The 25304-nt window shown below is 38.7% G+C and overlaps 1 pseudogene; it reads left to right on the forward strand.

Annotated features, from left to right (window-relative positions):
- The first annotated feature begins 64 nt into the window (after positions 1–64).
- LOC148294920 (eukaryotic translation initiation factor 2 subunit beta pseudogene) lies at positions 65–1009 on the forward strand (annotated as a pseudogene).
- The last annotated feature ends 24295 nt before the right edge of the window (positions 1010–25304 follow it).

Below are 25304 nucleotides of genomic sequence, written 5' to 3' on the forward strand. Positions count from 1 at the left end.
AATAATCCCATCTAAAAGCGTTCTTCCTTAAAATTACAGGATGCATAGGCACCCAGATCACGTCATGGCTTTCTTGCTGGCTGAACTGGGGGCAAGCGGAACGCTTCGTAAGCAACAGAGGTTATTTGTGGATGGAAGATTTCCTGCAGAGGACTTTGAGGAATTACTGCGGCGATATGCCAGTGAGTACTTTGCTTTGTGGTTTGATTGATTGATTGATTTATTTATTTATTGATCGGAGATTGTTCTGAAAACTCCCTTATTGATGATGCATGCTTCTCAGTTATGTTTGTCCTTTACGATTTGCTTTCTTGTGTTGCGCACTTGTTACTATATTCTCTCTCTTTTTTTTCTTTTTTTTCTTATCACACTATTGTTCTTTCTCAGCTGAATATGTCATTTGCATTGGGTGCAAAAGTCCAGACACTACACTTTCAGAGGATAATTGTCTACTCAGATGCGAGAAGGTAACAATTATACAATGCATTAGTTGGTCATTGGTTTTCTGATTTTAGTAGTTGTGCTACTCACGTCAATTTGGGGATCCTATCGCTTAGACTGGCATCCTCCTGGATTCATGTTACACCATGTATCTGGCTTAGGAGCAGTTGGATTCATTCATAGAAAGTTGTTAGCGTACAAACTATAAGAAAATAGAGAACGTTTTTAGAACTTTCATGCTGCAATACAATATCTTGTTGAAGAGGCATATGATGATGATACGACGATTTGCCGTCATTCTCTGCTGGGTGTTTGTATATCACGTATGTCTCTGGTTTTTCAATCCTATATATAGTTTGAGTTATCTTGCTGTCTTTCAGTTTCCAGTTAATTGATTTGGTAATTCATTTTATTGCAGTGTGGTGCCGTGCAATCAGTTGCTTCTATCCAGCAAAGGAGCCATTTTGATCCTACTGAAAAGAAGAAACAGAAGATCTTCTGGTGGTACTCATTTTATATTTCTGGCCTTTTAGAGCGCGTCAGTGAGGATGAAGAAGGATTGTACTAAAGACCTTTGACTATACTTGGCCGGTAAGTATGCAAGGTTACGCGCTCCAGATGTTTCATTCTGGGTGAGTCTATACTCATCTCTCCCAACCAGGCTTCCGTGTGAATTCGCTTTTCTATCCATTTTCAGAAACAAATTTAAAATTACGGGGGCTAAAACTTTTGCACTCCCATTATTGGCACATACGTTGACATTGGGCGTTTTGTGCAGTTGTCTGTATAAGTAACAAGTCTTCCTTTTTTGCTGTGTTATTTGATATTATCTCATACGTGATTTAGGGGCTATTCTATTTCTATTTGTTATATTAAGCATACGTGCTTCAAACTTGTATGGGTAATCATTCTTTCCAAGTTGTTTATAATCTTGATAACTTGATAACTTAGGACTTGTTTGGGATTGATTTTAGATATAGATCAAGAATCACTTTTCTGTATAATCTTAAAATCACTTAAAGTGATTATATGAAGAGGCACGTGAGAGGTACTTCCACTCTCAAGTGATTCTCGCTTATCCAGTACATGCTTTAAACTTGTATGGGTAATCATTCTTTCCCAGTCATTTGACCAAAAAAATTATTCTTTTCTAGTTGTTTAGAATCTTCATAACTTATATTCTAGACAAAAACAAATGTCATTTCAAGCTCAACGCAAATTCTAATATTCAACCACACGATTTAATGGATATTCAAAAATGTATAAATCAATTTGTCAAAATATGAAAGTATAATTTTTGGAGAATGGCTTGTGAGGCAAGTGAAGAACCCGTATCTAGATTCCTCTCTTACTTGGATTCATTAACCATAGTCCGCACCACGTTCGCCAATTCAAATAGGTCCAATAACCTTTAAGACAATTTAAGATTACTCACATTCCTCAAAATTAAATAACATTGAAGCCTGAAGGGATTCAATCATAATCTAATGGTGCGTTTGGATAAGGATAATGATATTTAAAAGTACTAAGAGCATTCATAATGGATTCCCTAAACCATCTATTTAGATAAAATTTAGGGAGGAAGTGAGAAAACCCACCTCCAACCATGCTCCCTATCAAGCTCCTAAAATACGGAGACTTCTAGGAGCCCCTAAATCTGAGGAGAGAGAATAAACTCCTAGTGGCTCCTTATAATTACATGTTGCCTTATTTAATGAATATTTTAAATCTAAAATTAATATTGAATTAAAAAAGAATTATAGCATTTATGACTTCCTAAACTAGAGAGTGTGATTAGTTGAAATTTTATAGCAAGCTCCTAAAATAGATTTTGTGTGTTTTTAGTTAAATTTTAACTAAAAAAATAGAGAGCATAATTGTAAATGCTCTAAGAAATTCATAAACGATGGAATTTAAAATGACGAAAATTAATGTTCTAGAATTTGTAAAGTTTCTTGTTTGGCTAATGGATTTAAACACGGAATTTAACGTTTATCATCTTTGAATATTAGAAATGATGACTATTTACATATAGAATTTAAAGTTGGGACTTATGACCTCTAAATTCCATTTTTTTTCCCACGTGGAATTTCTAGATTTCTTGTTTTATTTATTTATCCAAACACAGGAATTGGTTTATGTTAATTTAAAAATTCTAACTCTTTTCAAAAATTCTAAATTTATTTTCCTCATCCAAACGCACCGTAATAGTTTAGGTATTGAACTTATTGAAATTTATAAATTTAGAAAATGTGAAAGAAGTATGCAACTTTAAAAATAAAAAGACAAAAGGACAAAAGTGAAAACGAAAGAGAAAAAAAGAAGAAGGTTGAATCGCCATAGGACATAAAGATATGGTCTAGTTTTTGGTCAATATAAGATAAGATGAGATATGGCTTGAAGTGTTTTTTTATATTATTTTTTATTATCGAATATGGCTAAAGTAGAATAACTGTGACGTCCGTTCTTGGAAACCCACCTTGTGGTGTGGGCCGTTTGATGGAGGATGATAATAGGAGGAGGGCCTCTAGATCTAGACACAGGCTTTTATTTTCATGTTTAGTTGTTCTTGTTTGGGATTCGGCTCACTCTTTTACACAAAAATAAATAAATAAATAATTGTGCCGCTTCCAGCTTGTACTATCACGCTAATCTTTGATTAAAAAAAATATATCACGCAACAAAGGTGGTTGGTGTGAGTGGTTCGGCACTCTCATTCCTTAAGAGAGGTCAAGGGTTCGATCCCTGCTCTCGTACGGAGTCACCACTTTGGCCAACACTTTACCCCTTACGGGCCGACCCGGTGTGAGTGGAGATTAGTCTGGGTTGTGGTTAAGGCTTAAAGGTGCCACCCATAGTTAGGGCCCATCCAAGACCACCTCATGATTTAGACCAAAAAAATATATATATATATATCACGCTAATTTGACTTTAAACTTGTTATAAATAACCAATTTCATAAGGTTTTCGAATTCCATTTAATTTCCTATCTAAATGTCGCTCTGTAGCACGTGACCAATATTTTTTAAAATTAAAAATCATAAATTAAATTAAAATTAATAATAATAATATTTGTTTCCGGATATTTAGCATAGCTAAGTACAAGCAATGGCTCGTATTGCATCTGATTTAGCTTGGATCATATTGATTTTATTTGATTTACACATTTTTGGGCAAAAACCTCCTCTACTGCACTATGATAATCTAGGGTTATTCGTAGCAATGGTCCCTCAACTATACCCATAGTTGCATTTTCGTCATTCAATTCAATTATTAGTTGCAGAGGTCACTTAAGTAGGTGTTGTGTTGCACCACTAGTCCTTCCGTCAAACTCTGTTAAATTTTCTGTCAAAAATGAGGGTAAATTCGGAAATTCATCCACAACCCTCCCATTCCTCCACAATCCTCCATTGCCACAACCCAATTCTTGCTTCTCCTCCCTTGGGTTATTAAATTTTCGTTTAATGTGGGGACTTTTGCAGAGCAACTGTGGGATTTGCTTGAACAGTGTGAAGACAGAGCAGGGCACAGCCATATACACAGTAGATTGTGGTCACGCCTTCCATTTCCCTTGCATAGCTACTCATGTGCGCAGCCACAGGGACGGAGCCAGCTAAGGCTTACTGGGTGCAGATGCCCCAATTCATCCGCTCGAAACCATGAACCCAAACCCATCAAATTGATAACAAAATTCATTCACACTCCCCAAACCATATCTCTGCCAAACCCACTCAAATTGTTCTCTTTAGTTGCCCCCACTCATCCGCTCGAAACCATGAACCCAAACCCATCAAATTGATGACAAAATTCATTCACACTCCCCAAACCATATCTCTACCAAACCCACTCAAATTGTTTTCTTTAGTTTCCCTTGTTATTATGGTACCAGACCAGAGCCAGAGGCTGCTAGGACGATACCTCATGATTCTTGCTCACCCAGAGCCCAGGGAAGTGGAGAAGAAGATAATAGTGGAGGCCACCTCACCCAGAGCCTCATTGAAGCCATTGTACGACTACGAGTCTCTTTTCTCTCCCACATCTCGGATCATCCCTATACCAGAAGCCGACGATGAAGACGAAGACGAAGTAGCCACAAACCCATTCCCCGAAACGACGACGTCGAGGAGTTCTAGGACTATGTCTTTTCTAGGTTTTAAAATGTTTTCAGGAAAGCATCATGAATTTCCGAATTTACCCTCACTTTTGACAGAAAAAGTCACAGATTTGACGGAAGGACTAATGGTGCAACAAAACACCTACTTGAGTGACCTTTGCAACTAATAATTGAATTGACTGACCAAACTGTAAATACGGGTATAGTTGAGGGACCATTGCTGCGAATAACCCGATAATCTATTTGCTCTTGGTTCTAACCGTATTTTTTATTCAATTTTTTTTTTTATACAAGTGATATAGGGAGGGGGTTTTCTCTCATACACAAACACACTATCAACATGTCATGGAGGTTCGAATACCTGATACCAGTGATCCGCAAGTCAAGGCTCTTTTCACTAGGCTAGACCACATTGGCCCTATTTGTTGAAGAATACAAAAAATCCCACATCGGAAACTTAACAAAATATAAAGTCTCATATAATGAATGACTCCACTCCTAATAACATGAAGACCTTTTGAATAAAACCCCACACATATGAAAACATCTATTTGGAACCATTGGCCATACGGTTTGGCATTGTCCTCAATGTCCTACCCCCTACAGAGTTCACATTCCTTCCCAACATGGTCCATCCTTCCAACTTGTTCTCTTAAACGATAATGTTCATTAATTTTTTTTAAAGGTTATATTAAATTTGTTGTGAGATAGGGTTGCAACTAATTCAAATGTAGATTTATAAAGCTTATATAGCTACGGACGGTCTCGAGTTACAGGTTTTTACTTGTACAAATAGTATAGTTTGATTCAGCTCAACACCTGGCACATAGGGCGTGAGGAGAACCTCTTGTTCAAAAACTGTTATTCACATGGATATTATGAATTACTTTTTAGAAAATTAAATTTAAATGTGCGATCATCTAAGTCAAATTGGACATTCAATGAAATGTTAACTCATGCAAACAATGCTATATCCAGTTGTTGGTTTAGTTTCCATATTCTGCTAACCTTGAACCCATTTTCATGGAAACCACTGAATAACCTTGTCCTTCTTGTCTTTTTTCAGTGTTGGTTGGCAAGGGGCAATTATCATTTTCGACATACATGATCCATCCCCATGTGGAGCTAAAGGCCAACTTTTCACGCCACCTCATGCCCCGCCGCATCCCGCAACCCCTACCCCCCAATCTTGCAACTTATGCCCTACATTTTATTCCTTGCACATACGTATAAGCATTCGAGAGATGTGATGATATTTTATGTTGAGACGCTAAAATGAATATGTAGTTTGACCTAATACTCAGTTCTAGATTTTGTGTAACTTCATCATTCCAACCGAAAGTAAATAGTAAATATCGGGCATGAGCGGTCTACAGTGCTGTCGTTGTCCCTCCAACTCTACCAAGTTCTCACATTATAACAATAAAAATATTGATCAACCTAGGTACGTTTGTAATGCATGAAACAGGAGCTAGATCGTCGACGGCAGAGTCCGCGACGTTCTAGCCCGTTGCGGTTATGTCAAGAAAAAGGCATGACCTCTGAGCTCTCCCTCTCCCTCTCCCACTTTGAGCTCCTTCTCCTCTCTTAGTTCTTCATCTTTGACCATTTCTTCCTCCCAAACACTTCCTCTTCCACCAACTCTATTGGCAGAGTTCGGTGATTTAATATTTCCCCCAGCTGAAGCTCCAAATCCATTTGTGGCTCCTCTGTGGGAAGACTCAAAGGCTGAATTTGACATTTGGATGTCCAACTTTAAATGGGTGTCCGAGTAAGGTCCAACTAAATAACTGAGAGAAGTGGTAAGACTTCCATTTTATATATGAGGGTTTAGCGAGTTTTTGAGAGTTTAGGATTTAGAGACGAAAATGGGAGCTCAACTTTCATTAACGGCCTTAGCTGACTCCAAGACTACTTAGGCTCTCAAACTTGAGATACCTACGACTACACTATTTCTCCCTGGATGCAACACAAGGGTAACATCCCAAACTCATTGAAGTATGCTAACTTTTTTATTCCTTTTCTTTCACCGTTTTTAATTTTCCCCAAAACACCCTTAATCGGGAATTGAGTCAACTAATACTCAAACCAACTCAAGCAACCTTAAAACCCAGAAGTCAGAGTTCACTGAGAAACAAAGGAAACAATTTACAAGACGTATCTGAAACGTCTAATGAGGTCACCCACGTCGAAAAGGTCTCACTCCATAATGGAACACACTACACTGCCCAATACTAAAGATGCACATAAGGTGCAGAGTCCACATGAAATTGAACCTAGTGCTCTAATACCAAGTTGACAGGACCTACCCTGAATTCCTCGATACCCCTGATGGATCTTGTGGTTTTTCTGACATCTAACCGATGTCGGGACCACTTACTAATTACAAACATCATCTTCCCCTAAAACAAAGGAAAAGATGACTGAGACTTATATCGAAATTTCATCAGAGTCTTCCCTAAAAAATGGACATTACCAAATTTTTAAACCTGTCAAAAACACAGTTTAAAATCACCAAACTTCAGCATGCACAAAATACGTCACACACAACGAACAAACAGGCCTCCGGCCTTATAACCAAACATACGTATAAGCATTCGAGAGATGTGATGATATTTTATATAGGTAATAAAAATTCCGCTAATTTTCTGTTGGGACGCTAAACATGAATATGTAGTTTGGCATAATATTTAGTTCTAGATTTTGTGTAACTTCACCATTTCAACCGAAAGTAAATAGTAAATATCAGGTATGGGCGGTTTACAATGCCCTCGTTGTCCCTCCAAATCTACCAAGTTCTCTTATTATAACAACAAAAATATTGATCAACCTAGGTACATCTGTAATGCTTGCAACTGGAGCTGGACTGTTGGCGGCTGTCTAGCAGAGTTTGCGACGTTCCAGCCCGTTGCGGTTATGTCAATCAAAAGGTATGACCTCTGAGCTCTCCCTCTCCCTCTCCTTCAACCTCAACCTCTCCCACTTTGAGCTTCTCATCCTCTCTTAGTTCTTCATCTCTGAGCTTTTCTTCCTCCCAAGCACTCCTTCTTCCACCAACTCTATTGGCGGAGTTCGGTGATTTTACATTTCACCCAACTGAGGCTCCAGATACATTTGTGGCTCCTCTGTGGGAAGACTCAAAGGCTGAATTTGACATTTGGATGTCCAACTTTGAATGGGTGTCCGAGTAAGGTCCAACAAAATAACTGAGAGAAGTGGTAAGACTTCCATGTTATATATGAGGGTTTAGGGAGTTTTTGGGAGTTTAGGATTTAGAGACGAAAATGGGAGCTCAACTTATTTGCCGTCCTTAGTCGACTACAAGACTGCCTAGGCTCTCAGACTTGAGATACATACGACAACATTATTTCTCCTTCGATGCTATGCAAGGGTAACATCCCAAACTAATTGAAGTATGCTAACTTTTTGATTTCTTTCCTTTCACTGTTTTTACATTTCCCCGAAACACCCTTAATCGAGAATTGAGTCAACTAAGACTCAAACCAACTCAAGCAACCTTAAAACCCAGAAGTCAAAGTTCACCGAGAATCAAAGGAAACAATTTACAAGACGTACCTGAAACGTCTAATGAGGTACCCAGGTCGAAAAGGTCTCACTCCGTAACGGAGCACACTACACTGCCCAATATTAAAGATGCACATAAGGTGTGAAGTCCACATGAAATTAAACCTAGTGCTCTAATACCAAGTTGACAGGACCTACCCCGAATTCCTCTAAACCCCTGATGGATTCTGTGGTTTTTCCGACATCTAATTGATGTCGGGCCCACTTACTAGTTACAAACATCCTCTTCCCCTAAAACAAAGGAAAAGAAGACCGACTTCAACATGCACAAAATACGTCACACATAACGAACAAACAGTCATCGGGCCTTATAACCCAACATACGTATAAGCATTCGAGAGATGTGATGATATTTTATATAGGTAATAAAAATTCGGCCAATTTTCTGTTGGGACGCTAAATATGAATATGTAGTTCGACCTAATATTCAGTTCTAGATTTTGTGTAACTTCACCATTCCAACCGAAAGTAAATAGTAAATATAAGGTATGGGCGGTCTACAATGCTCTCGTTTTCCCTCCAAATCTACCAAGTTCTCTCATTATAACAACAAAAATATTGATCAACCAAGGTACATCTGTAATGCGTGCAACCGGAGCTAGACCATCTGCGACAGGGTTGCGACGTTCCAGCTCGTTGCATTTATGTCAAGCAAAAGGTATGACCTTTGAGCTCTCCGTCTCCCACTTTGACCTCCTCATCCTCTCTTAGTTCTTCATCTCTGAGCCTTTTTTCTTCACAAGCACTTCCTCTTTCACCAACTCTATTGGCGGAGTTCGGTGATTTTACGTTTCACCCAACAGAGGCTCCAGATCCATTCATGACTCCTCTGTGGGAAGATTCAAAGGTTGAATTTGACATTTGGATGTCCAACTTTGAATGGGTGTCTGAGTAATCTCCCACTTTGAGCTTCTCCTCATCTCTTAGTTCTTCATCTTTGAACCTTTCTTCTTCCCAAACACTTCATCTTCCACCAACTTTATTGGCGGAGTTCAGTGATTTAACATTTCCCCCAATTGGGGCTCCAGTAGCTGATTTAACTTGTTTCCCAGCTGAAGATCCAGATCCATTTGTGGCCCTTCTGTGGGAAGACTCAAATGCTGAATTTGACATTTGAATGTCCAACTTTGAATGGGTGTCCGAGTAATCTCCCACTTTGAGCTCCTCTTCCTCTCTTAGTTCTTCATCTTTGAGCATTTCTTCCTCCCAAACACTTCCTCTGCCACCAACTCAATTGGCGGAGTTCGGTGATTTAACATTTCCCCCAATTGGGGCTCCAGTAGCTGATTTAATATTTTCCCCAGCTGAAGGTCCAGATCCATTTGTGGCTCCTCTGTGGGAAGACTCAAAGGCTGCATTTGACATTTGGATGTCCAACTTTGAATGGGTGTCCGAGTAATCTCCCACTTTGAGCTCCTCCGCCTCTCTCAGTTCTTCATCTTTAAGCCTTTCTTTCTCACAAACACTTCCTCTTCCACCAACTCTATTGGCGGAGTTCGGTGATTTTATGTTTCACCCAACAGAGGCTCCAGATCCATTCATGACTCCTCTGTGGGAAGATTCAAAGGTTGAATTTGACATTTGGATGTCCAACTTTGAATGGGTGTCTGAGTAATCTCCCACTTTGAGCTTCTCCTCATCTCTTAGTTCTTCATCTTTGAACCTTTCTTCTTCCCAAACACTTCATCTTCCACCAAATTTATTGGCGGAGTTCAGTGATTTAACATTTCCTCCAATTGGGGCTCCAGTAGCTGATTTAACTTGTTTCCCAGCTGAAGATCCAGATCCATTTGTGGCCCTTCTGTGGGAAGACTCAAATGCTGAATTTGACATTTGAATGTCCAACTTTGAATGGGTGTCCGAGTAATCTCCCACTTTGAGCTCCTCTTCCTCTCTTAGTTTTTCATCTTTGAGCATTTCTTCCTCCCAAACACTTCCTCTGCCACCAACTCTATTGGCGGAGTTCGGTGATTTAACATTTCCCCCAATTGGGGCTCCAGTAGCTGATTTAATATTTTCCCCAGCGGAAGGTCAAGATCCATTTGTGGCTCCTCTGTGGGAAGACTCAAAGGCTGCATTTGACATTTGGATGTCCAACTATGAATGGGTGTCCGAGTAATCTCCCACTTTGAGCTCCTCCGCCTCTCTCAGTTCTTCATCTTTAAGCCTTTCTTTCTCACAAACACTTCCTCTTCCACCAACTTTATTGGCGGAGTTCAGTGATTTAACATTTCCCCCAATTGGGGCTCCAGTAGTTGATTTAACATTTTCCCCAGTTGAAGGTCTAGATACATTTGTGGCTCCTCTGTGGGAAGGCTCGAAGGCTGAATTTGACATTTAGATATCCAACTTTAAATGAGTGTCCGAGTAAGGTCCAACAAAATAATTGAGAGAAGTGGTAAGACTTCCATTTTATATATGAGGGTTTAGCGAATTTAGGATTTAGAGACGAAAATGGGAGCTCAACTTTCTTTAACGGCTTTAATCGAGAAGTCAAATTTCGATATAAAGTGCGGAGTCCATAGGAAATTGAACCTAGTGCTCTGATACCAAGTTTACAGAACCTACCCCGAATTCCTCAGAACCCCTGACGGATCCTATGGTTTTTCCAACATTTAACCGATATCGGGCCCACTTACTAGTTACAAACATCCTCTTCCCCTAAAACAAAGGAAAAGATGACTGAGACTTATATCGAAATTTCGGCAGTCTCCCCTGAAAAATGGACTTTACCAAAATTTTCAACCTATAAAAAACACAGTTTAAAATCACCAAACTTCAGCATGCACAAAATACGTCACAAACCACGAACAAACAGTCATCGGGCCTTATAACCCAACATACATATCAGCATTCGAGAGATGTGATGATATTTTATATAGGTAATAAAAATTCCGCCAATTTTCTGTTGGGACACTAAACATGAATATGTAGTTTGACCCAATATTCAGTTCTAGATTTTGTGTAACTTCACCATTCCAACCGAAAGTAAATAGAACATATAAGGCATGGCCGGTCTACGATGCCCTCGTTGTCCCTCCAAATCTACCAAGTTCTCTCATTATAACAACAAAAATATTGATCAACCTATGTACATCTGTAATGCTTGCAACCGGAGCTGGACCATCGGCGGCAGAGTCTGCGACGTTCCAGCCCGTTGCGGTTAAGTCAAGCAAAATGTATGACCTCTGAGCCCTCCCTCTCCCTCTCCCACTTTGACCTCCTTATCCTCTCTTAGTTCTTCATCTCTGAGCCTTTCTTCCTCCCAAACACTTCCTCTTCCACCAACTCTATTGGCGGAGTTCAGTGATTTTACATGTCACCCAATTGAGGCTCAAGATCCATTCGTGGCTCCTCTGTGGGAAGACTCAAAGGCTGAATTTGACATTTGGATGTCCAACTTTGAATGAGTGTCCGAGTAATCTCCCACTTTGAGCTCCTCATCCTCTCTCAGTTCTTCATCTTTGAGCCTTTCTTCCTCCCAAACACTTCCTCTTCCACCAACTCTATTGGCGGAGTTCGGTGATTTAACATTTCCCCTAACTGAGGCTCCAGTAGCCGATTTAACATTTCCCCCAGCTGAAGCCCCAGATCCATTTGTGGCTCCTCTGTGGGAAGACTCAAATGCTGAATTTGACATTTAGATGTCCAACTTTAAATGGGTGTCCGAGTAAGGTCCAACAAAATAACTGAGAGAAGTGGTAAGATTTCCATTTTATATATGAGGGTTTAGGGAGTTTAGGATTTAGAGACGAAAATGGGAGCTCAACTTTCTTTAACGGCCTTAGCCGACTCCAAGATTGCCTAGGCTCTTAGACTTGAGATGCCTACGATTGCACTATTTCTCCCTGGATGCTACATAAGGGTAACATCCCAAACTCATTGAAGTATGCTAACTTTTTGATTCCTTTTCTTTCACTGTTTTTAAATTCCCCCAAAACTCCCTTAATCGAGAATCGAGGCAACTAAGATTCAAACCAACTCAAGCAACCTTAAAACCCGGAATTCAAAGTTCATCAAGAATCAAAGGAAACAATTTAGAAGACGTACCTGAAACATCTAATGAGGTACCCACGTCGAAAAGGTCTCACTCCGTAACGGAACACACTACACTGCCCAATACTAAAGATGTACATAAGGTGCGCAGTCCACAGGAAATTTAACCTAGTGCTCTGATACCAAGTTGACAGGATCTACCCTGAATTCCACGGAACCCTGACGGATCCTGTGGTTTTTCCAACATCTAACCGATGTCTGGCCTACTTACTAATTACAAACATCCTCTTCCCCTAAAACAAAGAAAAAGATGACCGAGACTTATATCGAAATTTCGGCAGAGTTTCCCCTGAAAAACGGACTTTACCAAAATTTTCAACCTGTCAAAAACACAGTTTAAAATCACTAAACTTCAACATGCACAAAATATGTCACACACAACGAACAAACAGTCCTCGGGCCTTATAACCGAACATACGTATAAGCATTCGAGAGATGTGATGATATTTTATATAGGTAATAAAAATTCCACCAATTTTCTGTTGGGACGCTAAACATGAATATGTAGTTTGACCTAATATTCAGTTCTAAATTTTGTGTAACTTCTCTATTCCAACTGAAAGTAAATAGTAAATATAAGGCATGGGCGGTCTACAATGCCCTCATTGTCCCTCCAAATCTACCAAGTTCTCTCATTATAACAACAAAAATATTGATCAACCTATGTACATCTGTAATGCCGAGCGAGCCGTACTGACAAACTGACAAAGTCCCATCTCTCTATTGGCTAAGATACATGGCTTACATACCTGGCTCAACATTCTTGGAAAACAATCGAAGCGAGGGTATTCCAATTTCAATTTAAATTGCTAATTGAGTGAATTAAGCAAGGGGGATCTTGACTACCAAAAGTTTAGAATCCAGACTTCAGGTGTGATTGGATAGATAACACTTCGGGCCTTGTAGTCGACGAACTTGGATTTACCCTTGTAGTCAAATAAGTATTTTTTTGTTGACGACCCAATGCATCGTGGTTAGTCGGTAGTGTTATCAATGCCTAATAGAGAATATAATGATGCTATTAGTGATGATGTGCTATGTGATATTAGAATTGAGTGTGAGCCATTTACTAGAGGGATACCCAATGTTGACACATTTGATGACCTAGTGGGTGAGTTTGGGAGTGAAAGTATTAGAGATGGGTGTGACGATATATGGATTGATTGATTGTTGTAATGTATGACATTAGTTATGCAGTTAATTGTATAACATTAATTAATGGCTCTGTATTACATTAATTTTGCAATAAATTTCAATGTTTGACATTATTTTTATCACTTTTTCATTATGCAGGATTTGGGCCCGACAAATCCAGTATTAAAAATACTGGGTTCAAGATGTAAAATACGACGGTCCAGTTAACAAATTGCAAAAACAGACGTCTAAATCATAACCAACATCGTATTTTAACCAATGACGTGGAATGAACTATCCAAAAGACCGTACATAAATACAAACCGTCATTTGAAACAAAAAACACGTCGGTTAATTAAAATTCATATTACACGACGGCTAATAGATATTACCAACAACGACGGTCATGATAAGCCGTTACTCTAAAAAATTCACGTCGGAGATTTTCAAATAACACGACGGTAACGAATTTTATGACAACACTACAACTACCGATAAATACTTACCATCGTCTAAAGCATATAATAAAGGCCACTCAATTCTATTACCTATTGTGAGAGCTCTTCTAAACGTCAGAAAAACGACAACTATTGACGTCTCAGAGAATACACACACTTCAATGATGGTGTTAAAAGCGCCGTGCAAAACGCCAACCACGTCCATTTCTATACCCTTTATGACGTGGTAAGTAAAATAACAATGACGGACAGTTGAACACTACAAACATAGTGGACAGATTAACCACGACAGTTAGTTTCCAATAATCGTCGTTCAATCATTTATCTATGGTGGTTTACTTCCACTGTACGCCGTGAAAAGTTTTTTGATCGACCATGTCGTAATATTTGGGTCGTGGTTACAGAATGTTACGACGGTGGAGGAAAAAATTGCGACATGTTAACCACTTCAGACATCAGTGATTTCTAAAAAGCATCGTCTAAGGTTGTCCAAGTTGTCATTTTTGCTGTTTTTTATATCAATTAGACGTCGGTTCCCGCAGTACACCGTCGTCGTATAGTGGTAATAATTTCATTCTTTTAACATGTTAGGAAGTTATACGGCTTTTGAACGCCGGTTGTTAAAATTTGTGATGTGGAATATTGTTAAGAAGGTGGTGTATTCCTGGGAAGCGACGTGGAAGATATTATAAGCGACAGTTATTTTACACTTGTGTTGTGGTTAATTTATTTTACGGCGATTACTTTGTAATTCTTGACATGTAATATGCTTTAGACGTCTGCTCTTTTCTGGAAGTGTCATCTAAGGTTGTCGAAGTTTTTCGTTTTTTGCATTTTTATAGATATTAGACGTTGGTTTTTGTTTTTGGTTGACGTAGTTTATCTTAACAACGTCGGTGTCGAGGTTATAAACGAGGTATGTTTTCAAATGGAGTCGTGGTTAACATTTGTTACGTCGGTGCGTATGAAGTTCTTGACTTGTAATCCTCTTTAGATGTCTCTATTTTCCTAAAAGCGTCGTCTAAGGTTGTTGAAGTTTTCATTTTTTGCTGTTTTTATAGTAATTAGACGTCGATTTGTCTTTTGAGATGACGTTGTATGTCTTAATGACGTCGGTTTGTCTTTTGAGATGACGTTATATGTCTTAACGAAGTCGGTTATTTGCCGTCATTATTTCATGTATCAAAATATGGCGGTCGATTTCATAACGGTTTAAAAACCTTCTAGACGACGGTGGATTCCCGTTGTCTACTTCGATTTTTGTGGTAGTGCCTGCACTCTGCCCAACCACAAATATCAACAAGTGATTCGTCGTGAGTGGTAAGGCAACGCCACTTCCTTCGAGATATCATGTTTCGTGCTGTGTGATATCTTATGTTTTTTATTTCATTTGTGGTTCTTATGTTTCGTGCACCGTTTGTGGTTCTTATGTTTTTATTTCATTTAGAATAACTGGTATCCACTATCGACATGATTATTATGCCATGAGATAGTGCATGCACGAGTCATTCATCATCCAATCATACGATATCACTCAATTTGTCCTGAATCCGAAGGCAAATTATATACTATCTCTCCCTCTCTCTCTCTCTCTCCAATTGATGGATGTACCGATCTTGTTTGCATATAATTATAAGGCTCATGAAAATGGTTAATGAGACTACGGCAGCAAACATTCAGCATGAGATGAAAAGTAAGATGTAAGCCCATCGATTCTTGTCTTCTAGGACCACCCGAGTTTGTTAGGCCTGGATGACGTGGCTGGACACATGTACATACCACTGTCTTTTCAATTTTGTTGTGTAACATTCCATTCGTTTGGATGGAAGGGCAAGAATGAAAGCTTTGATTTCTAGGGTATGAAGCCTAGGCAAGGTCATGATAAACTCAAGTCTCTAAGGCAAAATGTACTAAACCAATACCAATCTGAAGAATAGTGTATGAAATTGCTTACCAACTGGTATTCCTAAAGGCATAAGCAAAGCATGTTGGAGCAAAAACTCCCTTTGCATAAAAAATAAAAAATAAAAGGAGGAAAAAAGGGAGGAGAGGGGAAATTTAAAAAAAAAACCCCAAGCATCAACCTCAATGTTGAAAGTCCAATTTTAAGGTCTACCATATGGTAAAAGTGAATTCAGCGAAGTGCAGACTATTTGAGAACATTAAAAACTATAATTAGGGGATTTTTTTTATTATTGTTATTGAATAATTAGGGGGATTAGACCTTAGACAACTAGCATAGAAAGGGGCAAACACATGAAGTATAATATAGACGAAAAGAGAAAATCAGAGGTGTTTGATGAAAATAACTTATTTGAGCACTTTTCCTCTTCAAATCATTCCTCTATACACATAAAAATAAAAATACAAAACTTGAAAGAACAAACGGAAAAAAGGAAGACCTTTTTCATGGACATTGCTTCTCATGGCGATGTAAAGAACTCTTCAATATGTGATTCGTCTCCTAAGAAATCAGGGAGAGGAAGTAGTAATAAAAAGCTCCCTTACTCATTTGCCTGAACTCTGTAAATGAATTAGTAAATTTGGCTATCCTCTTCAAACTCTTATTTCCTTACTTGCAATCCATCCATTTATTTTTCTACAGCTAAAACCCTATTTTTCTAAGTAAAACCCGATGACTAGGATCCAACTCAAAAAATTACCTAATTAAGCTTAAAACCTGATTTATTTTAGGTAAATAGTTTACCTATAGTTTAGGTAAGTCCTTAGCCAAAGGTGAGTTGCAAATTTTGTGAAAATGTAGGTAAATTATGTTGAGGCTCCAAAAAATCCAAGGAAGGCCCAAGCATATTTTAGGCCCAATGCATTGCTTTATTTTAAAACAAGCCTAGCCAAAAGAAGCGAACACTACTACGTTACCCTTTGCGTGACGATATTTTGCGCGACAAACAGAAATTCGTCGCACAAGAAACCCTTGCGCGACGCAAGAATGCATTCGTAGCTCAAAATATGGCGGATAATAATTTTATATTTCTAAACTTGCGCGATGACAGATATTGTTGCGCAAGAACACTTAGGGCGAGAATACAGGCTATCGTTGCGTAAAGTTAGCAAGAAAAACGCGGAGGTATTTTAAAACTTCCGTGAAGACATGTATCGTTGTTGCATTCCTAAGAGGACACAAATTAATGTGCAAACAACCAATTAAAAATACCCGCAAGTGCACGAGTCTATTGAAGTATAGATTATACAAGTACGGGGTCGATCCCACGAAGAACTTGTCGGTTTCCTATAAGTTCTAATTCGAGTACAAAGAGAACACTTATTTAACACACCACAAATGCAAAATGGAAATTAAAAATGAGTAAAGAAATGTAAAAGAAACAAACAAAACAAAAGAAGAAAATGTGCTGTGAACAGTACCAGCGACCGGTCGTTGGATGTAAAGCGACCGGTCGTTTTTTTACAGAATCGAAATTTCAGAATTATATGACGAGCGACCGGTCGTTTGATACTTGCGACCGGTCGTGAACACTGACTAGCGACCGGTCGTTGGCTAAAAGCGACCGGTCGTTTTTTCACAGAATCGAAATTTGAGAATTGTGTGTTGAGCGACCGGTCGTTGAGACACTAGCGACCGGTCGGTTTTTCACAGAATCGTTTTTCTCTGTTTTTCAATTCCGACCTCTGTTTAGTTTTCGACCTATAACTTTCCAACCGTACGTCCAAAATTCACGTTCTTTATACGGTTGGATTCAGCACAGAAAATGCAAGAACACAACTCGGACCAAAAGTCCAAAACAATTACGGAAACAAATAAAATTCAGTAACAAAGACACATAACGTGTCGAACACGCAACTCACACACACATTTGGGGGGGGGGGGGGGGGTTTGATTTGGTTCAAGTGATCTATTTCTATTGCATGTAAGTAAATGGACTTCGAATTTAAATGAGAATGGCAGAGATGAATTATCAAGATGTGAAATCAAAATGTAACAAACACTAGGGTTTCGGAATCCACCCTAAACAATTCTACCTATGTTCATAAATACTCAAGTGATGAACTCTAAACGTGTTGATGAAAATGTTCGCAATCAAGACCATGGGTCGTGGCTCAAGACGCATTGATTCTCTCTAATATACGTAAAGTGCATGGTTCATGCTACAATACTTGTGCCCTCCCCATAACCGAACCTAGGTATGGTTCGTACTTCGATTCAATTACAAGGAGAACCCATTAAGTTCAAAGAGAATATGAACATCACAAGAATCCTAATAGCATGGTGTTTACATTAGGTATTCAAGAAACCAATTCACATGGATGATTCTTACTTCATCCATTTATTGCTTAGGATAACATGAAGATACACATAATCCCAACAATCTCAAGAAGCATGCTTTCAAAGATGGCCAACCAAGGAAAAACACACATCAAGGATAGATTAATTTGGTGAATTGGAATTCATCAACAATATCTAGAAATTCATACACTCAAGTATCAAAACATTAAGGTAATCATGTTTAGGGCTTCAACCTAAGCCCTAGCTATGGAGTTTAGTTGCTCATACTTATTTCAAATACAAACTCAAAATGAAATTAGAAAGAGTTTACAGATTTTCAGAAAATGATGAAAGCTTCAAGATCATCAATGGTGGAAGTCTTCTTCTCCACTTTTCTTGGCTGCACCTTGGCTTTCTCCTAGCTCCAAATCTCCAAAATCTGCTCTCTAGTTGTCTGGAATGATAGAATCCTGCTTCTCTCCCGTTTCAAGCTCTCCCAAATCAGATTGCCCCTTTGACTTCTCTTCCCTCTCTCCTCCTTTCCAGCTTTTACCTTTTAATATTAAACTACCACCTTTGATAAAGCCTTAGCCCATTGTCCCCTTGCCATGATGAAGCTTTGTCCTCAATAAGATGCCAATTGCTTCAGAAAATATCTCAAAGCTAAGGTAACTTCTTGTTACCAAGAGTTATGGTAACAAGAAAATCAAGATAACACAAAGGAGGTAAAAGCTGGCCAAATTCGGATTTCAGAGCTGTGGTAACATGCAGGATCGGTTGGATGGGCAATACTTGTCCAATGGAGTTCAAATTTGGATATGTTGTAGTTAACATCCATTGGAACAAGTCTCAAGAAGATCATGACCTCATCCGAGCACCGGAGCATGCTGATCCCAGGCCAAGAAGTTGACCTACGAAAATGAACAAAAACAGAAATTATAACAAGTAGTGCACTTTTAGCTCATTTTCAATCTAACCAAGGTAAAATCTAAGAAAATACAAAAAGGAAGTAAAAAGCTATAAAATGTCAAAAACTAACTCAAAATAAAAGGGGAATAACATGAAAAATCATGTGTAAAAATGAACCGAACAATCGTCGCGAAAGAACACTTAGCGCGACAATACAGGCTATCTTCGCATAAAGTTAGCAAGAAAAATGCGGGGTTATTTTATTTCGCGCCGAAAACTTGCGCGACGAAACGTATCGTCGCGAAAGAAAACTTAGCGCGACAATGAACGTTATCGTCGCGTAAAGTTAGCAAGAAAAACGCAGGATTATATTATTTGGCGCCAAATACTTGCGTGACGACATCTATCGTCACGAAAGAATACTTAGCGCGACAATACACGTTATCGTTGCGCAAAAAAAAACTCGGGCTAATGTTATTTGGCGCCAAAAACTTGCATGATGAAAAAGGAGCATTGGCGCGACGACAATGATTTGCGCGACGAAATGTTTTCTCTTCGCATAAAGTTGGATGTCGGCACATACCTGCGCGACAAAAATTGTATTTTGGGGGACTAAAATGACCATTTGTGCAACGAAAATGAGTTTTTGAGCGATGAATGCTATCTTTTGCGCGACTCAAGTTTGTACGACGAATCCCGTTTCGTCGCGCAAAATCCTTCGTCTAATATATTATGGATTCAGCAATTGCATAGGCAAACTGCAAAAAAATTGCAGATTGCCTCTGCCTCTGTCTCTGTTGGGAATTCGCTACGTTCATTGGGTAAGTATTTTTTATCATTAATTTAAAAGTATTAATGTAAATTCATACTAACGCCATTAATTTCGTTGTCTTTAGAGATATTATGTGTGATTAGTGATTGGTGGAGAACGATTGAGAATGTATTTTCTTCGTTTTATATTTTAAAAATATACAATTAATTACATTATGTTAAACTTAGTTTGTTATGTTTATATTGTTTTGTGGAATTATATTTATATTATGTTGTTAAATTGTGCGTGACGTAGAACAATGTGTTGTGATGTACGAAGTTAATTGAAATTAACTTCGTACTTTTTTTTATTTTTAGTAAAACTTAGTTTCCCGTAAAAGGATTAGTTGGATTTCGCGCATGGATGCGAAAGCATGATTGCAGTCCAATTAATTCTTGAATTGTCCCAATATTTGGACAGTTTGGGAATGCATAGTCATGTTACGTAATTTATGACTACAAGATTAGGTTTCATTTGTGGAGATTTCGGTGTCATCTCTGTACGTTCTTCGGGTGGTACATATGTATTTTAAACCTACGGTACACCTCAAGAACTGTATCGAGATGCTGCCGAAATTCATCCACGTCAAAATCTAATCTTATGTAGTAGTAAATTACATGACATGACTATGCATTCCCGCATGAGATAGGGCCCTTACCGGAGGCATAAGATGATATTATAATTTTGTATAAAGTTGTTGTGATTGTTGTATTCCAGGAATTATGAGCAGGAGGTGGATACAGAACCCGAATAGATGCGTAGACGAATATTTGAATGGAATTGAATATTTTATTGACTTTGCACGTACACACAACCCGGGTGCAACTAGAATCCGGTGTCCTTATAGGAGCTGTAACAACACGTTATGGGAGACAATTGAAAATGTTCGATTTCATTTAGTAAGGAATTGAATGATTGAGACATGTAGCACTTGGAACCATCACGGGGAACAATTAGACAATGCTTCGTCTTCAAAGGCCACAACAGTGGACAATGTTGAACCTATTGTGGATCCTAATGAACAAGTCATGGATATTATAAATGATGTTTTTCCATTTGCATCAACCAACATCAATCAGGAAGGGGAAGATGACGTGCCTACGCCAATGAACAGTGCAGAGTTCGAACAATATGAAAAACTATTAAAAAATGCCAACCAAGTGTTATACTCAGGGTGCGAGAGCTTTTCCGTTCTCATGGCATATTGTGGAGCTAATGCGCGGAAAAATAAAGTATCGTATGTCGAACCTGTGTTTCGATTACTTTTTGGGGGTTTTCAAGAGAATGCTTCCGAAGGACAATTGTTTACCGAAAGACCATAGACACGCGCAAAAAGTGTTGAATGGTCTTGGATTGGGTTATGAAAAAATTCACGCTTGCAAAAACAATTGTATTTTATTCTACAAAGAGTATGAAACATTGGATATATGCCCTATATGCAATAAGTCGAGGTTCAAAATGACATATCAAAATAGAATGGCTAAGATGGCATAAGGAAAAATGGGTAGACAACGATGTGATGTGGCATCCTGCAGATGGGGAGGCATGGAAAGAATTCGATCGAATGTTCCCCAAGTTTGCTATTGATCCTCGAAATGTTAGATTGGGACTTGCCACTGACGAATTCAATCCGTACGAGGTTCTAAACCAACACCACAACACTTGGCCGATTTTCATATTCCCATATAATTTACCGCCTTGGAAATGCATGAAAAAAGAATACATGATGATGACTGTTTTGATAACTGAGGATCATGGCAGGTCAATCGATGTTTACTTAAGGTCGTTGGTTGATGAGCTCAAGGATTTATGGACAAATGGTGTGCCCAATAAATCCACTGGGAAAATGTTTACTTTGCGGGCAGCAGTTATGTGAACTGTGAATGATTTTCCCACATATGCAATGGTTTCTGGGTGGAGCACAAAGGGTTATATGGCATACCCTGTATGCAAGGAAGATGTAACTTCTGGTTGGCACGCTGGAAAAGTTTGTTACCTTGGTCATCGGAGATGGTTGTCATGGGACCACGAGTGGCAAGAAAATGATAAAGAGTTTGAAGGGAATACAGAGCATCGCCTCAGACCTAGAGAATGGTCCGGCGATCAGATCTTGGAACAGCTTAACCGTTTGGATTTTGCACCATTTGGGAAAACTGTTAGTCGGACCAGACCTTCTACACATACGAACTGGACGCACAAGCCTATATTTTTTGAGCTCCCATATTGGTCGAAACTAAAATTGAGGCACAATCTCAACGTAATGCATGTTGAGAAAAATGTCTTTGACACATTGATGGGCACGATTCTAGATATTTAGGGCAAAACAAAGGACACGATCAAAGCTCGTCTTGATTTGGAAAGAATGGGCATACGAAGGGGTTTATGGATGAGCAGGGACAATGATAAAGTTAGAAAGGATCTTGCATTTTTTTTATGAAACCGAATGACAAAAAAGAGTTTCTAAAGTTTGTATCGTTTGTAAAGTTTTCCGATGGGTATGCTTCTAATATCGCGCGTTGCGTGAATGTTAACAGGGGTAAATTTGCTGGACTAAAGAGCCATGACTGCCATGTGTTTATGCAACGCCTACTTCCTGTGGGTATTCGACACCTATTGCCGGAAGATGTAGTGAAGCCAATCATGTTGTTGTCCAAATTTTTTTCCTAACTATCGGCAAAAAAGTTGCGAAAGACAGACATTAATCAGTTGCCCCATTACATTGTCCAAATCCTATGCAAGTTTGAGATGATATTCCCTCCAGATTTCTTCACAAGTATGATCCACGTGATCATTCACTTGCCAGAAGAGGCATTGCTTGTTGGTCTTGTCAACTATCGCTGGATATATCCAATAAAAAGGTATATAATCCTCATCATTTGTTTATGCATCATTATCCCATGCTTGCTAATTTGTATCGTATCGTTTTATTTTGGCAGGCTTCTCGGAGAGCTGGAAAAAAATGTACGCAGCAGGGCGAAGCCCGAATGATCAATTATAGAGGCTAGGGTTCAATATGAGTCGCTTACTTTTTGTGGAATGTATTTAAAAGATGTGGAGATGGCTTTCAATCGTACTCAGCGCAATAATGACGAAGGTGTGAGAAATGAGAAACTTTCTGTTTTTGCCCAAAGCACACGACCCTTTGGAGATACTGTACGAGGAGAGTCGTTTTCCAGAAATGACATGGAAGTAGTGCATTGGTTCGTACTGAACAATTGTGATGAGATAATGGCATACTTAGATGAGCATGAAGAGATTAGGAAGCAAGAACATCCATCACATTTGTATGCCAAGAAATACCGTGAATTGTTTCCACAATGGTTTTTGGAATATGTAAGTTATAAGTGTTTTATATTTGACATATATATTGTAGTATTTAATTTTCTCAAACTAACATGTGAATGTTTTTGTATAAGATTAGGTGAATAAGTTGAAATCATCAAATTCCCCCACTTACAGTGAAGAGTTATATAACTTGGCGTTCGGCACGATTCGCGCTGAATTGTTCTCGGGTTGCCATGTTAACGGCGTCAAGTTTTTGGGGACTACATGAGATGACAAGTTGTGTACGCAAAACAGCGGTGTCCAGGTCCCAGGTGGAGGCGAAAGTACGGACATTGATTTCTATGGCAAACTCACAACTGTCGTGCAATTGCTTTACAAAGACCAATACCAAGTGATCATGTTTAAGTGTCGATGGTTTGATACAAACCCAAATAGGCAGGGAAGTGTTAAAATCGACCATGGCTTACTATCTATGAACATTAACAGAACTTAGTATGATGACGACCCTTACATTTTGGCAAACATGGCAAAATAGATTGTGTATCCAGATGACCCTAAAGCCGGGAACGATTGGAAAGTTGTTCAGAAGATGAATAAGAGGAACGTGTATGCTATATGTTAAGCTCATAATTTCATACATATACATGCCCTATTTACTTACTTCTTTTGCTTAGTTTCTTAGATTTCTAAGTTATTTGCCTCCCTTTGTGTGTTTTGTAGGCAAATAGAGCAAGAGAGCATAATTCATGCAATTCAAGCATGTTAAGGCCTAATTTGGATGAATGGATGAAGAGCTTAAAAGACAAACTCATTTTGGCTACAGCCCCCTGCCAGTCCAGTTCCGTAGGTCATATTGCAAGCTTTGTTTCAGCAACCTACACAGATCGGATGAGGCAGCATTCTTCATGAAAGTTGTTCCAATGGGTGTGTACTATAACATATCCAAAATTCAGCCCCATTGGATAAATCTGGAGTCCGTTACCTAGCAAACACAGAACCATGCTCAGGATGGATCTTATCAGCGCGGAAAATGAGTTAGCAATTTGTTTCGGCCTTAACTTCTTCCTCCGACCTTGGATTGGCCCAAATAACATATGGCTGGAAAGAAGACATTCTGAACTTCAATTTCGAGTGCTTAAAGTCCTAATTTGATTAAGAGAAGCCCAATTTGTAAGCCCTTGAAGTTGCTGGTCATGCTGACCTCAGCATGTGCTGGTTGGATGCTTGGTCATGGTGAGCTAGGTATGAGCTATCATTTCTGGTTGGAAGCTTGGTCATGGTGACATGAAGATGAGCTAGGGCTGCTGGTGGGATCTATTGGTGAAGTGCATCAACCAATTCAAGATTTTCTAATACAAGTGCATCACCCAATTTAGATTTTCTAATACAAGTGCATCAACCATTTCAGATTTTATAAAACAAGTGTTGTATGCATTAGCCATATTGAATTCAGATTTTTCACTTCCTTAGGCCTATAAATAGGGAGGTTCTCTAAGCTTGTAAACACACCCCAAGGGGGGGAGCTCTCAAACACTTCTCTAGAGCTCCCTTCCCTTCTCTCCCTCAAATTCTCTTAGTTTTGCTTTCTAGTTCTCAATTCTAGCTTTCTTTAATGTTTTCTTAGTTGTAATTTATTTTTCTTGTAATGTACATTCTTTCTTAAGTATTCAAGTTTGATTAGTTTCCAAGTTTCAATTATGGTTTTTGTTCTTATTCATTATGCTTATAAGTTAATATGCTAGTTTGAATGATTGATCACCATTTAGGCTTGCATGTTAGCTATCTTGGTTTGAATTAAGAGTAGACACCATGCTTTAATTCGAATTGAACTATGAATAGGAAGAGTATGTATGGACATTCGACAACAGGGATTAGATACATGCTTGGTTGTTTAAATTGTTCTTCTATGCTTAATGGGTTCCTAATGCTTAATTTTAGGTTAGACAACAAATGATCAAATTAGGGAATTAGGAACACAAGGTTATGACCAAACACCATGGCTTAATCATACTTTAGCTAGAATCAATCCGTTAATCTAATTGAACTTGGGAACTTATCTGCTTGAGTTAGTTATTTCTTTCTTCCTTGTTTTATTTATTTCCTTTCTTTTTCATTTCTGTTTTGTGTAGGGAAACTAAATTGGATCATTCAATCACCAATCCCTGTGGAATCGACCTCGCACTTACATACGCTAAACTACCAACGGTTCGTGCACTTGCGAGTATCACAAGTTGAGGATGCAGCTTAATCCATTTTGGTGCAGCTGTA

Source organism: Prunus avium, chromosome 4 (genome assembly GCF_965620075.1).
Source record: "Prunus avium chromosome 4, drPruAviu1.hap1.1, whole genome shotgun sequence".
Classification (NCBI taxonomy): domain Eukaryota; kingdom Viridiplantae; phylum Streptophyta; class Magnoliopsida; order Rosales; family Rosaceae; genus Prunus; species Prunus avium.